Source organism: Diachasmimorpha longicaudata, chromosome 9 (genome assembly GCF_034640455.1).
Source record: "Diachasmimorpha longicaudata isolate KC_UGA_2023 chromosome 9, iyDiaLong2, whole genome shotgun sequence".
Taxonomy (NCBI): Eukaryota; Metazoa; Arthropoda; class Insecta; order Hymenoptera; family Braconidae; genus Diachasmimorpha; species Diachasmimorpha longicaudata.
In genome coordinates this window covers 2,911,380-2,929,311 of record NC_087233.1, presented here as the reverse complement: position 1 = coordinate 2,929,311, position 17,932 = coordinate 2,911,380, and the positions used below count along the sequence as shown (strand labels likewise).

General features: G+C 36.3%; 2 long non-coding RNA genes across 2 annotated transcripts; both read left to right on the top strand.

The window, feature by feature from the left end:
- The first annotated feature begins 2,393 nt into the window (after positions 1-2,393).
- LOC135165718 (uncharacterized) lies at positions 2,394-4,843 on the top strand. Its single transcript, XR_010299559.1, has 3 exons — positions 2,394-2,967; positions 3,078-3,185; positions 3,442-4,843. It is a non-coding gene; the product is annotated as an uncharacterized LOC135165718 (long non-coding RNA).
- Positions 4,844-11,551: 6,708 nt separating this feature from the next.
- LOC135165903 (uncharacterized) lies at positions 11,552-14,526 on the top strand. The gene is made up of 3 exons (XR_010299593.1): positions 11,552-11,995; positions 12,071-12,197; positions 12,404-14,526. It is a non-coding gene; the product is annotated as an uncharacterized LOC135165903 (long non-coding RNA).
- Positions 14,527-17,932: the final 3,406 nt, after the last annotated feature.

Here is a 17,932-nt window from a genome sequence, read left to right as displayed (position 1 = left end):
GTCATAAACGTTCTCTTGTTTTGTCCTTAAGTACAGGTTTTTCATATAGTAAGAAGTTTGTCTCTGGACACTGGTCCTCTAGGTCCGTCGTGCCTTCCTCGTGCCAGTAATAAAAAGTTCTAGTTAAAGTAATTGATTGTGTTGCTACATTTATTTATATACTTTTACCCATATCCCAATAGTTTGAACTTGTATCCATAGGTTAATTGATGGAGATAGACTGTTCTGAGGCGTGAAAAATTGTAATCGGTGGGATAGTTTTCCAGATATTTGCGAAAATCGGTTCACATCGAAATGAAACTATATAAAAAACCTCTGGACCAATCCAGCTGAATGTTGGCACAGGCCTAATCTGTATTAACAATATCTGTGAATTGACGAAATTTGATCTTTCTCGGAATAACTTAAACCGTTTGTTCCTTCAATTATCTAAAAGGGAGGCCCAACTTGACTATAATGTGCACATACACAGATGGTCCTTAAATTTTGAATTTTTACAATTCAGACCCTTCTACATCGTTTGCAACCAAAATTAGCCAATCCTACCAGTGCAAAGCTTCCATTCGGAACCAAAGACAAGAATATAACATTATTTCTTATCAAATTGCAAATAGAAAAGGTCTGAATATTTTTTTTAATTTAACAATCACATCGGCAATGCTGGCAATACTCTTCAACATGAATGTTGGCTAGTATAAACAAACCGCTCATTGATTTCGGACTCCATCATGTAAAAATCATCTGTAAAAATTATTTGTAAAATTCTATCTACATATTCCCATACCTTATTATTTAATCTTTGACGTCCCCACGTTCTTCTCACTGCAAATCAATTCAATTCTAAGAACTACTATTATATTATGTAATGTTTTTAAAAAATTATATATTTTCACCACAATTTTTATCGTACAATATATTCCTGGCGCCATAATAATAATTACAACAACAACAACAACAATAATAATAATAATCATAATAACAATACGTATTATTATTATTGTTGTTATTATTATTATTATTATTATTATTATTATTATTATTATTATTATTATTATTGTTATTATTATTCTTATTATTATTATTAACACCCTCCTCCTCACCTCCCTTGCCAACCAAAAAACGGAAACCACAAATAGAAAACATAAAAAGTTGAGCGTGAGCCGTTACGTTCCTCCATTTTCAAAACCAACATCAAAATGAAAAAAATAAATGTAAAACCCTTTTTTGTGTAGAATTTTATAAGAAATAAGTTTGTATTAATTGTTTTTTTTGTTGCAGACGATATTTATGGAGATATTCAGGGAAAATGCTAGAACTCTAATTTGTTTAAACTATATATCGGCGGCATATTTGAAGGGGAATTTTTCACATTTCTGTTAGTCACCCTTTGATGAATCTCGGTTTTTAGCTGCACTTTGTGCGCCATTTTTCTCTCTGTGTAAGGGTCTAGGGGCCGATGTGAGTTTAAGTAAATTGAAAAAAAAAACTATTCAAATTTTTTCGCAATTACGGACAAAAAGCGAGGGGTGCACTGATGCAAGAAGCTGGTTTTGTATACAAGTAGCTTTCCCGTATTGATTCACGTACTGAGGTTTATTCTATATCCTTCACCCCCTGCCCATCACCGGGCCCTTTCCGGACACTATACAGTGGTAAGGTGTACGGTGCAAAGGTTCCGCTCCGTCTGAGTTTTAGAGGTGAACCAGGCTAGCCATGAAAGACCAGGTGTTTTCAGAAGATATTTGCATTCTCATTACGGATGTAGTTATGTATGCAGATTATGAACTGTGGGGTACCACCACCCGGGTCGGATAATTTTATCGCATTTTGTTTTTAGTGCACGAAGGGAAATATTCACTTATCATACCCCGAGTGTTTGAAAATTATCGAGGATTTCCCGAAAGGTACGTTGCTTAGCAATATTTGTGGGTAATTTATCACTACTGAGAACATAAATTTTTTGTGCGAAGAATATTCACTCACAACACTGAGAGAAAAATAATTTTGCCAATGAAATGTTCTCCTGACAAAAACTGAAAGCGAGTTTTTGAAAAGAGCAAAAACAATGCGATCAAATCACAGACCTATATAAGTTTATATTTATCCGTCTGGGTGGTCTTACGACGAAAACTCTAATGAATGTTTATTAAATAATATAACCAAATCTCTTGTTGGAATATGAGAAACAAAAATGATGGAAAACACACAGTTAATATTTCAACACTAAACTTTAATAAATTATTCCGAATCTACTTGTCAAGAGGACACTGTACACTATGAAATCTTAGAAGAGACTGAAAACTAAATTACTAGTCAGGCCCCGATTCATCTCTACTTAGAGAGAGCAATAAACTTTACACCCCTTGAGACTTCACTGATTTGAGAAATTCCATCTTGACCATGTCTGATCACCACATGGTTTTTGGGGGAAGCCCTTTGGAAAAGTGCAGTAATAAAAATTCCCAAGGAAAAAGCTCTGACGACAATTAACCAATAAGACATTTTCTCTAGTATTAAATATAAAAACTCTGGAACGAGTGAATTTTGTATTTCGGAAAAAACCCAAAATTCAACATCTCTGTTCATGGAAAGAGAGAAACCATGATGCCGATGCTTTGGTTTTGGAGACTTGGAGATCGTTTGTTAGTTCGGCGACTGCTCTCGAAGTGTGAACACATCTTAGTAAAATATAATTCAATTGCTCTTACTTGACCGTCTATTCATTTATTAACCTGGCTTCCAATTAAACTCTAATACAGAGCAACAACAAAACACAGAAACAAGTGACAAAATCCATGCCCTCTTGACAGAAAGTGCGGACCATGACGAAAGTCGCAGTTTTGATCTGCATGAAGACGGGCTGTTGCATGGGAATTCTCCAAGACCCTGAAGAAAATGGAACCTTAAAATTTTAAACGGAGTAAAACGAATCACCGCGGCTGTATGGGGTTAAGGGGTTATTCTCATGTGAGCATTTCAAAAAATCGATTTTTTTTTTAATATTTTGACAGTAAAACCTATTGAAAACATGCTGTGAAAAATTCAGACCGAAATTCATAGTATTTGATAAGTTACAGCTCATAGTCGCCGACGTGTCGTAAGCGATTGTCTACCAGGCTTTCAACTTTAAACGCGTTTTTCTCGAATCATCATTTTCTGAAACGGTCAAAGTCCTACAAGAAAAAGTATTCAACCGATTGCTTTAAAATTTACATATGTTCTTCTACTCATTTATAGTTATCGTCCCTACCACAATTGTTTATTTTCGACAATATCTTCATATTTTTTTTAAACGATTTGTAACGAAAAAGAAGGAGATTTTCGTGATTTTTTTTTTGAAGTTCGATATTTTCTTTTGTTTTTAATGAAATTGATTTTATTTGGTAGGGACGATAGCCACAGATCTACTGAATAATAATCCATTCGATTTTTTTATGTCAGACAACATGAACAGCCGCTATCACCTTGACCAGTGAACTACCTTTTTTTGTTGGGGACTACTTTGACTTAAAAAAAATATATGTTAAAAATGTAAAAAAACGAAAAAAAAATTTTTTTTCGTATATTTCAAAATACAAATAAAAATATATTGAAAAATCAACATGATTGAAGTTTGTTGTCGCATAAAAAAAAAATTCCGAAAAAGTGGTAAAATATAGGCGTTCACATGAGAATAACCCCTTAAGGTAAGGTTTGACCGATATTAATAAGACTCGAACATTTGGGGAATTTCAAAGAGTGTATGCAATAAATTGTTTAGCGAATAGGCAGATGTTTCCTAGAAATTAAGTTTGAGGTTTTTTTTCAATATTACCGATTTTATGTTCCTCGAGATTGAGAATAATTTTCAGACGAATAAAAAAACCCCATTCGTGACGGAACAAAGAATAATCTCTCATCTTTGTGAATGATCCGGGGCTTTTCACAATCGGTTAGATCATCGAACTGGCTGATTTAATCCTAAACGTTCCAGCGTTATCGATGAAATTTAGAGGAACCATATCATCATATGATAAATAATATTGCATATTAAATCACGTGTGGAAACTCGATCATAAGATTATATAATCCTATAGGGGATGCTAATTCCGTGTTATGTGTTCACTAGGAAAATTATTTTCATTTATGTTGAGTTCTTTAAATCTATGCTCTAGAGTTTTTAGCTCTGTAAAATGTTTGGAGCCCTCATCTAGCCACAAATATTCCCTGTTGACCCGAGAGAAATCCTTGATATTAATGTGAGGGATATGTCTGGGGTACTTTGGAACCCTATCTTCGAAGTTACTGATTATATTGCTTCTTTTATGATGACGAATATGAATCAGAACTGGATTGATCATTTCATGCTGAAGCAGACCAACTTTATTATAATAAACGAAATACTGGCGCTAATATTGCTGGACCTCGTTCTACATTTTGCCAATTATTTAATAGTTTTATTATTCGTTTTTAATTTTAATTCTAGTAATTTCGTGCTGATCTGAGCATCAAATTGTCGATACCGGGACTTCCTGCCCGATTATATAACATTTTATGACTAACTTGACGATAAAAGTTACTGTGAGCTGATCGATATAAAGATAGGCATGATCTCAAGTAATGTTTTTCGAAAATCCTCAAACATTCAGACTGATGTGCCCCTAAATTCTATATAATTTCTGATGGATAAGTTAACACAGGACGAATCAATAAGGGGTAACAGAGAACACATGTTTTTTGCTTCTGAATTGTATTTAACCGATTTTTTGAGTCTCTAATTTCAATTGCAAATTATCTCGAATGTTATGAAACGCGAAAAAAAGTTATTTATATCACGTTTGTGTGTATGTACTCGAAAATTCGCAATTTTAAAGATTAATTTTGATAAAATTGTAAAAAATTACGATAAAATTTGTAGCTAAAAATCTTTAAAAAATATATTTTAATAGATATATAGTATAATATAACTGGACTTTTTTTACTTTTATTGCCGCTAGACGGTCCTCATTAGTCCAGAAGTGTAATCAGCCTTGCCGCCATTTTACACTCTGTTTTAGGCAGCCGTCTAGTCGATGGTCTCGAGTATCTGTGCACTACGCGCAAATTTGTAGAGTCCCTTGATACCGTCCCTGTCAAATATAATTTAACATAATATAATATAATAGTGTACAATGACCAAAAGGCTGATTACACTCCTAAACTAATCAGGACCGTCTAACGTCAATAAAAAGTCAATATAATATAATATAATATAATATAATATAATATAATATAATATAATATTATATAATATTGAAATATATATAAGCTTTCGCATTTTAGTAAAGTAGCGTTCCTCACAGATGTGCGGAAATACAGTGAGCCACTCGGCCATTTTGCACTGCCATTACCAGCCGCCTAGACCATAGGTGTCAGTGGGTAACGTCCTAAGTGGCTGACAACATGCAAGTACAGTAGGTCAATAGGCCATGTGAGTTTTCCGAAAACCATAATCTCCTAAAGTTGCTTTCCCAATAACGCATTGAGTCCATAGGTGCCAGTATGCTGGCTCCCCGAGCAAACTCGTAGATCCCTACTATACCGTCCCTATTAACATATATGTCCTTGATGCAAGTGGTTCTGAAGGTATTCGATCGGATATCGTCCAGAGCATTGCATCTAGTGCTTAGGTGGTGCGGATCCTTTACTGTGAGTCCCGATCTCGGGCATGTGGGGTCGTTCCTGCTGCCTATTTTCGCCAGATAAGAGGCCCGGGGCCAGTAGCCAGTCATGAGTCCCACTAGCGAGCGGAGCTTTTTCGTAGACTCCATAATATATGTAATATATACATGTATTATATTATAGATTAGAGAGTATATGTGTCCGGCGGCGCCAGCGCACGGTAATAAGGGGACGACTCAGCTAGGGAAAGCTAAGTAGCGCTAAGCGTGGTTACTAGAAGGATGGGTGACCGCGTGCTAACCCTCGTGCAGAAAAATTCGATTTTTCGAAAAAAATGTGTTGGATTTTTCATGAAATAAATAGAAAACAAAAGTCAATCTTATTTTTTTCTGAGTGTTTATACTCTGAATTGAAAAAACATTTTTATGGACTGGAATTCTGAGAAGTGTGAGGTATGGTGTTTAGGTTTGATTTTAAATATGTAGACTAAGTGGAATGAGTAGGACTCGTTGAGAGCATGTGACTAAAGGTCCAGAGTCTTGTTTCCCTTGGTAAATCTAGCCAGTTCCTCTAAGGAATCGGTACAGAGCGGATGTGTCCTCCGAGCACAATTATTTGAATTAAATAATAAAGTAAAGAAATAGTTACAATTATTTCCAGTATATTATTATTTCTAATAACCCATTTACAATAAAGTTGGATGATTTGCGACTGGATAAACAAGGGAAATGATCCGTTGAAACCGAAAGGTTACCGGTAATGGAACAAGAATAATAAAATAATAAAATAAAATATTATAATATATTATACCAAAATTCGAAGACAATTAGAATTAGAGAGAAAAAACATTTCCACTTTGATCACGCCGGGAATCGATTATATATAATATATTATATATTAGATATTATATGCATATGATGTATACTTTGATATGAATAACTTAGCTTTGTGCCCAAAAAAGTTGACAGAAACCGTTGCACAGTTTTTGAGAAAGGCATCAGTGCAAAAAAATACGTCTCCGCACGAAATATTATATATGCCACGAGTATATGTACGCATAATACAAAAAAAAAATATGTGGATGAAATTCATGCACGGCAGAAGTGAAACTTCTTAGCCATAGACTGTTAAAAAATTTGGCCTGAATTTTTTGTGATAATTTTCGGAAATTTTTATTGAGCCACACAGGAAGATTCCAGAACATTTTGTCATTGAAACTTCGGGATCTCGTGGAGAAACCAAATAGAATAGTCAATTTCTGTTCCATGTTTCCCTGAAAATGAACAGAAAACAAGGAAATTGCTGTCAATGCATTTTTTAATTCGGGGAACAGTGACACCGAAGCTCATTTAGGACAAAAACTCAGGAAATTTAGGATTTCATTGGAAAATCAAGGAAATTGATCTCCAATATTCATATTAGAGTATATATTTAAATAAATTACGAAGTTCTCATTTTCGTGCCGCTTAAAATTCGGGAATTTTACTGAAGGATAAGTTAGACCGGAGATTTCATGATTTTCAAATGTGTAAAAAGCATTTGATGCCACTGGATTGGTAATTCCCAGTGAACTATCCCGATATTAATAAAAAGGTTTTATTAGTATTGTTCACCATATTAACAAAATGAGCCCTGTTCCTACTCCGAATCTATCGCGTTTTCGTTTCTCTCCCATGTCTCTTTCCGTCCGACTGCCCCACCACGCGCGCCATCCCCTCCCTTTTCCTGTCGCTTTTTCGTTACATACGATATTGGAATTACAGCCCAACGAGCGCAAAGAAGTTTCACTTCAAAACCATAAAATCCTGACATGGACTAAACAGAGCTATGGACAGACAATTAATTTTTGTCCACACATACCATGCACTCTCACTGCATATGATTTAGATACATGTAAAATATATTTCCACATGTATTTTCCTTCCTCGTGGATTGACTGTACAATTTTTATCAATTTTACAACATGTTATTAACCTGAAATTTACAGAAATCTGCAAGTATACATCTGCGCAGTTTCTCTCTCCGCCTCTCATAATTGAAAAGGAAACAACCCTCCTCTAGCGAAATAAGGGGCGACACTGGAGGATGGGAAGGGGAGAGTAAATCTGTGGGAACGTGTCGAATGAAAAGAAAAAGAGAGCCAAAGTAGACTAAAGGGAAACATTCAAATACTGGGAAAGATGGTATTGCCATTTGTTAAGGAACCCCAGGAGTAATAAAATCTTGCATAATAGCGGCTGCGTACTCGATGGATGAAATTTTATCTTCAATTTTAGGGGAAGGTAATCGGGGGCATTAAAAGTGTGTGAAAAAAAAATTTTTCAATGTTGAGAGAGAGAGGGGATGACACGCACGTGATATCATCCAGTCGTGTGCTGGACGTGTGCATTATTTTTATCATGATTTTGTGACTCGACAGGTGAACCATTTGTAGTCGTGGGAATTTTTATCTAATTGATTTCGGTTAGTGTTGTCATTCGCTTTCAATGATTGACAGAATATCGTAATAATTTAACTCAAAATGTTTATGTTAGTGTCTTCCATGTGGAGTACTTAAAATATAAATAAACAAACGATTTAAATAAAAATCGGAAATTGCAGCTACTGATTGATAATATGATCTAACATTTGTGTATGAAATTTTTTGTTAATCAATTCAGTATATGCTGTAACAGAACCATTTTTCCAGAGGAAAATTTCCAAAATTTTGAATTACGTAAATTAAGCATTCAATAAAATGTATGGTAATTATATACATTTAACAATCAAATTGAGTTTTATTGAATTGAATATATATATATTTTTATTATTGCTGAAATCAATGCCATTGAATAATGAGTTTAATGTATATATTATATATGTATATATTGTATCAATAGTATATAAATAGTATGGTATACAGAGATTTAATTGAATTTAATTTAATCAAGCTGAATAATTCATTGAATGTACATTTATATGATATATGTACTGATATTATTGAGAGTGCTTGATATGTGTGGACAAAAATTAATCATCTGTCTATAGCTGTTTTCAGTCCGTCTTAGTATGTTATGGTTTTTATAGTTTTTCTCCAAACAGTACCGACATGTTTAGAATGGTTTCAATAAATAGAACCCGAGAAGAAACAGAAAGGAATGAATAAACAAAGGCATTTTGTCAAATGGGTCTAGAGTGTGAAGTCTTTGGTCACTAAGAGTCAGTTGATCTGGAGACATCATACGAGAAAGATATACCTTCTGCGTGCAATAATAAAGAATTAAAGTTGATAGTTAAATAGTTTTTATATTATTGTGACAATCCCTATCCATAATACAAGAGATCTACATATCTATTCTTATCTTAGGTGTGTGAATAAGTCTTTCCCGTTTTTTGTAAGAGATGCCGCCACCAATACTGTGCGAGTATTCAATGGTTACATATGCCATAATCAAAGCTTATTCATCTGTCAACAATTCCACACTAACACTAACTTAGTTGAAATTTTTTCGCATCATAAATTTTTGATATCGTGAAAATGTCGAAATTTGAGCCGAGTCGACGTCATTTGCGGGAAGTTTCACTTTATTGGTTCAATTTGAAGAAATCTGCTGCCGAGGCGCATCGATTGCTTCAGGAAGCTTATGGAGAAGGTTGTGTCGATGATTCAAGTGTTCGCGGATGGTTTCGACGCTTCAAAAGTGGTGATTTCGACGTGGAAGACAAGGAGCGTTCCGGGCGGCCGCAAATCTTTGAAGATCAAGAATTGGCGATTTTGCTTGATGAAGATTCGCGTCAAACGCAAGAAAACGATGGCCAATACTATCAATAATTCATTTGTAACCATTTTTTCACAATAAAGGCTCAAAATTTGAAAAAAACGGGAAAGACTTATTCACACTCCTAATATTTTATCATAATATTTAATTATTTCAAAAACGTAAATTACGATTCTGAAAATTGACATCTTAATTACGTTAAATCCTTGATTGATGGAATCGAGAATGCAATCGAAAGAAACCTTTTTCGCCAATGTGAAATCTTAACGTTTCAGATGATTCTGAATCATCTCAGCTCAACCTTCAAAGTCATTTTTTCAAAAATTTTGCAAGGCATTTTTGAAAATGGTGCAAAAACGCTTATTAAACACATACAAAATGCTAGTTTCGAGTTACTCTAGGTCTTTGCACTTGCAAAACTCTAATAGAAAATTGTAATCATAATTGACGTTTTTCGAAATCGTACTTGACGTTTTCAAAATTTTAATTTACCCATTTCCCCAAGTACAAAATTTACACTTTCTTCTCTGGAAATATGTTCTAGAGTTTTATTGCGGTAGGTCCCCGAATATATAAAAAGGAGGAAAAGTTTTATTACCCGCTTTTCTGAGCAACATTTGACGCCCAGAAGTGATCAAGGGATTAGAAATGAAAACGTTTTTGGGGATGGAAATGTTCTGGTCCAAAAGGCCCAAAATGAGGCTCTACTATCTTTGAGTTTAGTCTCTCTTGAGAATCCGTAGAGTAACATACCTCCTGACGAAACTAGAGTCACGAATAGAGAATAAATGACTAGTGAATAAAATACAAACTGAAGTGTTGTTTATTTCAATCCCATAATCCAATTATTATTTTTTTTTCTGTGTGTATTGTACTATGTGATACAGTCGCAGAATAAACCTTCAACACAAAGGATTACGTGATTTTTTAAATTAACGATCATTTACAGTCTGACATATCATCTCTGTTGAATTTTGGGGGTTTCCCCGAAGACAAAATTCACTTGTTCCAGAGTTTTTATATTTAAGATTAGAAAAAATGTTTTACAAGTTAATTGTCGTCGGGGCCTTTTCCTTGGGACTTTTATTACTGAACTTTTCCAAAGGGGTTTCCCCAAAACCCATGTGGTGACTAGACATGGTCAAGATAGAATTTCTCAGTGAAGTTCCAGAGGGTGTGGAATTTATTGCCCTTTCTAAGTAGAGCTGAATCGGGGCCTCACTGGCAATTTGGTTTTCAGTCTTTCCTAAGATTTCATAGCGTGTACAGTGCCCTCTTGACTAGTAGAGTTTGAATCCTATTTATTAAAGGAGAAGCACATAAATTAAGTTAGCTACGTAAGACATTGGCTAACTTCATGCGTAAGACTTTTTCCTTATTGGTCGTTCGGGTTCATAGTGGACGAGATCGCCAGGGCGCCGAATTTGAATTTATTCCGAAGTAGAACATGTAATATTTTCGATGGTGACTTAAACAATCAATTAGTAGAATTTATGGAATTGTTCATGTTGCCCGAAAATGAGGTAGTTTCCTTTCATCGCTATGATAAGTCACCATCGAAAATATTACATGTTCTACTTCGTAATAAATTCAAATTCGGCGCGCGAAGCGCGCTGGCGGTCTCGTAATATATTAAAGTTTAGTGTTGTGATTATTAACAGTGTGTTCTCAATTATTTTGTTCCTCATATTCCAACAATCTCTGTGTTTAGCCGCGATCACAAATCGAGGAGTAAACCGGTCTCGCAAAGTGATGGTGAAGCGGCTTCTGTCCAATAGCCACCAGGGGTGGCTATTAACAAGAGGTTTGAATTTCAATAACGAAACGCAATTACATTTGTTATCAGTCAAAACTTTCCCCCTGTAATGGTGAAAAGTTAACCGATTAGTCAGCATATACTTTCCCATGGTCCGATAATCGTGTGAGCGTGTGCTACAACCAATTCCTGTGTGAATTTCATTCCCTTTATTCCCCATCCCCACCCCCATTGCCACTCGTTGAGTCGAGCCCTCCCTTTGTCCGCACTTGTTCATGTGTACCCAAGCCACCACCGATCGCTTCAATTGGGATTGTCCGTGTAGGAGTGATTTCACGGTGGCGCCCTTATCTACTACACCATACACCCAGTCTCCAGTCTCATCGAAGCTCGCGCACACCTCTCAAGAACTCGGCACAATCTTATCTAATCCACTTGTGATTCGGTCACGTGCCGGTTTATTATTTTATATTGAATATTTGGTGAGGCAGTAATTCATTGGGACCTCGCAGGAATAATTTAGGGAATACGGATTGATGTTGAGAACCGGTGGTCAGATCGTATATATAAAAAAAAAAAAAAAAAAGAGAGAGTTGCCTGCTAAGCATGACTACGTGAAGCTTTCGACTATGCTGTACCTCGCAATTGCATACCAGCATTGGTTTCGTCTCATTCATCGGCTTGCTCTTTTTGCTGTTTTAAGTTTTCCACATTCTTACTATCAATTTGGCTGTGGTGTTTATTTATCCTCGCATCCTCATGTGAGAACACGAGTGGACCTACATTTTTAAGTGGGATCTGAACCACTGGTCAGATCGTATATTATCACTATTGGAATATGGTAAGTGTATATAAATAAATGTAGCAACACAATCAATTACTTTAACTAGAACTCTTTATTACTGGCACGAGGAAGGCACGAGTGACCTAGAGGACTGGTATCCACAGACTGACTTCTTACTATTCGCAAAACCTTTACTAAGGGAACAAACAAGGAAACGTTTATGACTCCAGAGGACAGTTTCCTTTGAATAGCACATGAGGTAAGAATTACAATGCTCTCAAGTAGGGAACACAATAGATCATAAATCAGTTGCTTTCTGGAGACTCTGTCAAACACCTCATATACCTTGTCGAGTGATTTTGTTAAAAACAGAAAAGCTGTGCTCTAATTTTCCAACAATCACATCTAAACTATATTAATTTTCAGGCTTTCGCCACCATCAAATATATATTTTTTGACTTCTAGATGGATGTCGCGTCTGATTGGTTGAACCCCTTCCCTTTCCTCCACCACTACAAGGGAAGGTATATAAGGGCTACCTCCAGACACAGGAGCTCATAATATTATAAATAATTATCTCCTTCTATTGGACATGGCCAGTGACTATCTAAATAATATCAAAACCATTTGGTTATGAATTTTAATTCTTTACTATCGCACGCAGAAGTTATATCTTTCTCCTATGATATCTCCCGAGCAACTGATTCTTAGTGACCAAAGTTTTTACACTCTAGACCCATTTCACAAAAGGCCCTTGTTGATTCACTCCTTCTTGTTCCTTTTCTGGTTCTATTCATTAAATTCATTAAATTTATTCTAAACATTTCGGTACTCTTCGACGATAAACTATAGAATACTGACATGGATTGAACACTGCTATGGCTAGACCATTAATTTTTGTCCACAGATACCAAGCACTCTCAATACCTTTAATTTAGTTTCATGTCTACATTTTGATTCAGTTTTTAAAATTTTCTTTCTAGTTAAGGACTCGATATAATTCTAGCCAGGTTGATATCCGATATAGTTTGCTCAAGAGACCGTTCGAGGGTGTCACTTGTTATTGGTTCGTCCTGGGTGAGACGTCCCCCCAAAGATAAGGCCCTTTTGTCTGTGGGGTTGTCTACGTATTGGACTCTCTAGGTCATGAACAACCAGAGTATTTTCCATTATTCACCGAGAGGTTTGCAGTGGGTCGATCGTTCGCGAAGGTGTCGAAAATATTTTCGACGATAGCCTTGAAGATGCTGACTGCAAGGTGAGGGAAACGTCGGCGCAACGCTGAACCAAACGGGAACCATCCCAAAGCCAATAAGATTGAAAACGTCTCATTAACTCGAACAACCGACCGGTTGTAAACATATGAGAGAATAATGAAAACACTTCAGCTGTTTATGATCTAAATAACTCAACACGTGGACCAACCCAATAGACAAAAGGCCTCCGTCTTTGGGGTAGAACTCTCACCCTGGACGAAGCGGGGGCTAAACTCAATCTTGAAAGGTCATTCTAGGAAACCACATGGCAATAATACCCTAGTTAGTAATCATATCCAATCTTTACCTGGAATAAAATAATTTGATAATTTTATTGGACGGCAGGTTAAGAAATAAATGAGACTAGCATATACGAGCAACTGAATTATATTTTATTAGGATGTGTTCTCGCTTTCAGAGGACATCCGAACGAGAGACGTCAAGGTCACAAAGACCATAACATCGACACTATGTGTTGAATTTTTGGGGTTTTCCCCGAAGACGAAATTCACTCGTTCCAGAGTTTTTATATTTAAGATTAAAGAAAATGTTTTACAACTTAATTGTCGTCGAGGCTTTTTCCTTGGGACTTTTATTACTGAACTTTTCCAAAGGGGTTTTTTCAAAACCCATGTGGTGACTAGACATGGTCAAGATAGAAGTTCTCAGTGAAGTTTCAGGGGGTGTGGAAGTTATTGTCTTCTCTAAGTAGAAATGAATCAGGGCCTCACTAGCAATTTGGTTCCACGTCTAAATATCCAGTCGAAAATATCCAAACAAAAATCTCCAATGAAAAATGTCCAAAACAATAATATCCAAAACACAAATATCCAAATGCTATTAAATCCAATACAAAAATTAGACAAATTTAATTTGAACTCCAATCCACCTTCTTGGATCTACAAACAGATCCAATGTTCGCGGATATATTTGCTATTGGGTTTTTTACAATCGGATATTTTTGAATTGGATACTATCGAACGGATATTTAGACGTGCTCCCAGCAATTTGGTTTTTAGTCTCTCCTAAGATTTCATAGTCCGTATAGTGTCCTCTTGACTAGTAGAGTCTGAATAATATATTAAAGTTTAGTGTTGTAATTATTAACAGTGTGTTCTCAATTATTTTGTTCCTCATATACCAAAATTATGATTTCGTTCTTTCCATGTTCAGTCATTTGCTTATATTATTTTGTAAACATTCATCTGGAGTTTTTGTTATATAACCACAGAGACGGTCTCTCCAAAAAAATGACATTATAGTATAATACATTTTAGTTTATATGGGTCGGAGATAATATAAAATGGTTTTTGCTCTTTTATATAAAGAATGACATATCAAATCAATGAAATAGTTCTCTCAATTAAATGAATATTTAGTAGTAAAAATTTTTTATTCTCAGAGTAAATTCGTCATTCTGTGGATTTTGGTCCATCCCCCCTCTCCATTCCCCCATGCACAAAGAATAACTGTCATATGACTACCATTACAGGTTTCTGTTGCACTGATTGTTTATTAGGATTCCAAATTTTCTCGATTTGGCTGTGTTTGTGGCACGTCTAGTCGTTCGCACAAATCCATATATTGATTTTTCCCACTGCCCTTCAGGAATCCTCATCTGAGAATTGATGTTGGATGCTTTCCACATTCGACAACGTGAAAATCATTACAGCATACTATGTTATAATAGTAGAGGCGGAGCGCACCCCACCGAACGATTCTTAAACTGCCTAAGGGCCGAATGACAAATACTTTTTTTGTCACGGATGTGTCACAAGCGAGATTACCCGGAAGAAGGGTGGGCGGAGGGGGAGGAATAGAAGCGAAGCACTCCCCGGATGAGAAAAATACCGTTCGTAAAGGTAATAAAATTAAAAAAAATATAACGCAAATATAACAATAAAGGAATAAAAAAAATACTTTCCAAGGGAAAAAAATGGGTAAATCACTATCGTGATGTTCGGGATAAGGTATTGAAATACCGATAATGAACCGCGTAGAAAAATAAAAAGAGAGGCCAAAGTTTAGGCTAGATCAAACAGTTTATTATTGATTAAAAAATAACTCGATTAAGCGAAGACCCAGGGGAAAGTCCGTCGGAGGGAAAACAGGAAGACAAGAAAGACAGACATATAGGAATTATTGTAATTAAGACACAGTGATGGGGAAAAAATGCTCAACGGGTAAACTGATGCTCTCGTTCTGATTGATGTGAGGCTGGTTCTGCTAGACTGTTGGTTGCAGTAGCGCGGATGAAAATCAGCGCGATGTCTTGGTGATCCTGATTCCCACGCGAGGATCGTGATGATTCCGAAAATGCGTTGAAGATCTTTGGAGGTTCCGCGAGGGGTTTCAGATGATTTTACGGCTCGATACAAAGGAAAGGTCATATTGACTGGGAGGGATAATGAGGTGTCGTTTGTAGCCACAAGTATATTAGGACTACTCCTTCTAGTGATGATTGTTGAACTGGTCTTTACGGTGATTATGGCCGAACTACTCTTTCCGGTGCTTTTTGTTGAACTGATTTTCCCAGGATATGAGCCTCCTTTTATAATGAGAAAACCGCGCCAATTGATGAGGTGGTGTGTAGGATCTTACCCTTTCTTCCTTTTGGGCTGGTTTAGGGAAAATTTTCTTATAATGAGATCCCGAGTGGAAATTACGTCAGGCGCGCCTGAGGTTTGATCAGAACTTGATCTGGTGGTGGCGACGTTCAACTGATCAGGCGAGACTTGATCAAGAACTGATCACTTTTTGATTTGTTGCATCTGATCAGAATTACTCTGATCAGGTTCTGATATGATGAGCTTGATCTGAACCTGAGGTCCGTTCAGCTGCAATGGCCTTGATCAAGTTCGGATGAGATGGGCCTGATTTTATACTGAGGTCCGTCCTCCTGCAATAATTCGGATCAGATTTTGGTCAGGTCAGCCTATATTCATGTCCGATTTGACGATGGTGGGGGATGAATAGTTTCAGCCCTTTCATTGGGGCCAGTCAAGGTGGTTGGATTAGTCTGTGCTTTTTCTGATGTCAATCTAAGCAATACGTGTCCCATAAATTGTCTGATATCCCAATCATGTATCACTCTCCGCAATCACGGAAATTAATAGACGCAAGGTTTTTCGGGTGGTTTTTAATTAAGGGAAAGCTGTGTTCCAACTGGAGCCATACGGTTTGGACTCTCGGAGTCACTTGAGAAGTTTAGGACACCAACGAATTCATTTGACGTTTTTACAAACTTCTGTTAATTATTTAGATAAATACGTACGGGGTATGTAACACGGGTTTTTAATTCACCAGCTCATAAATTACACACTTGATTCGCTGAACTTCCAACGCAAGATAGGGAATGTAGGGACTATCCACAGAGATGGGAGCTCTTAGCCCTGAAGATGCAGACTGCAATACTGGCGAAATGTCGGCAGAACACTGTAACAAAACGCGGCATTCATCCAGAAGGTAATGATATCATAGAGTCCGCATAAGTGTTTACACCCCTAAATAACCCTTATCCACATGATTAGCGTTTGTAACTGCCCCCCCCCCTAAAATTTGAAGACAAAGTTATGCTGACTTCAGTATATGAGGTATTCTTCTGACTCATTTTTGGTGTGTTATGAAATGACAATTGCACGAGCATTTTCAATTAATTCTCCACGTTTTCATGGAATCGGTACAATTGTAAATTTGAAATAAATTGAAATCGTTGGAAATCGCGAAATGACCGAAAAATTTCAATGAAATCTATTGAGAGTGCATGGTATGTGTGGACAGAAATTAATCGTCTGCCCACAGCTCTGTTTAGAATTATTGGAATATGGGTAACAGACGGTTAGTAGATAGACCACACCCCGACAAATGCTGTTTCACCCGCCGTGAATTAATGTCTTTGCGATGAGTTTTTCCAAATGACTTCATTTGCGGATGAATTTTTTATACTGACTTTCTCTAGATGCGTCATTTCCAAATTTTTATACCCATTTCCATGATTTTTTATTAGCGACCTTATTGGGATATGGGTAAATTATAAAAATAAATCTAGCAACACAATCAATTACTTCAACTTTATTACTTTATTACTGGCACGAGGAAGGCACGGCTGATCTAGACGACCGTTGTCCAGAGACTAAAGTCTTGCTATTTGCAAAACCTTTACTAAGGAAAAAAACAAGAGGACGTCTATGACTCCAGAGGACAGAGTTTCCTTGGAATACCACATGAGGTAAGGATCGCAACGCTCTCAAGTTCGGAGTACAACACATCATAAACTAGTCCTTTTCTGGAGACTCTTTCAAACACGTCATAAACCCCGTCGAGTGATTTTTGAAGATAAACAGATGAGCTGTGTTCTAATTTTCCAACAAGAATAGTTTTAGTAAACAGAAACAGAGAAGAAAAAGAAGGAAATGAGTGAACAAGGGCGTTTTATTGAATGGGTCCAGAGTGTGAAAGCTTCAGTCACTAAGGGTTATTCCTCTGGAGACATCGTAGGAGAAAGATATACCTTCTGCGTGCGATAATGAAGAATTAACAGTTTAGCGCCAAATATTATCGTTTAATATTATTTAGTCAATCCCTGTCTATAATCTATTAGGTGTGTGAATAAGTCTTTCCCGTTTTTTGTAAGAGATGCCGCCACCAATACTGTGCGAGTATTCAATGGTTACATATGTCATAATCAAAGCTTATTCATCTGTCAATAATTCCACACTAACACATTAGTTGAAATTTT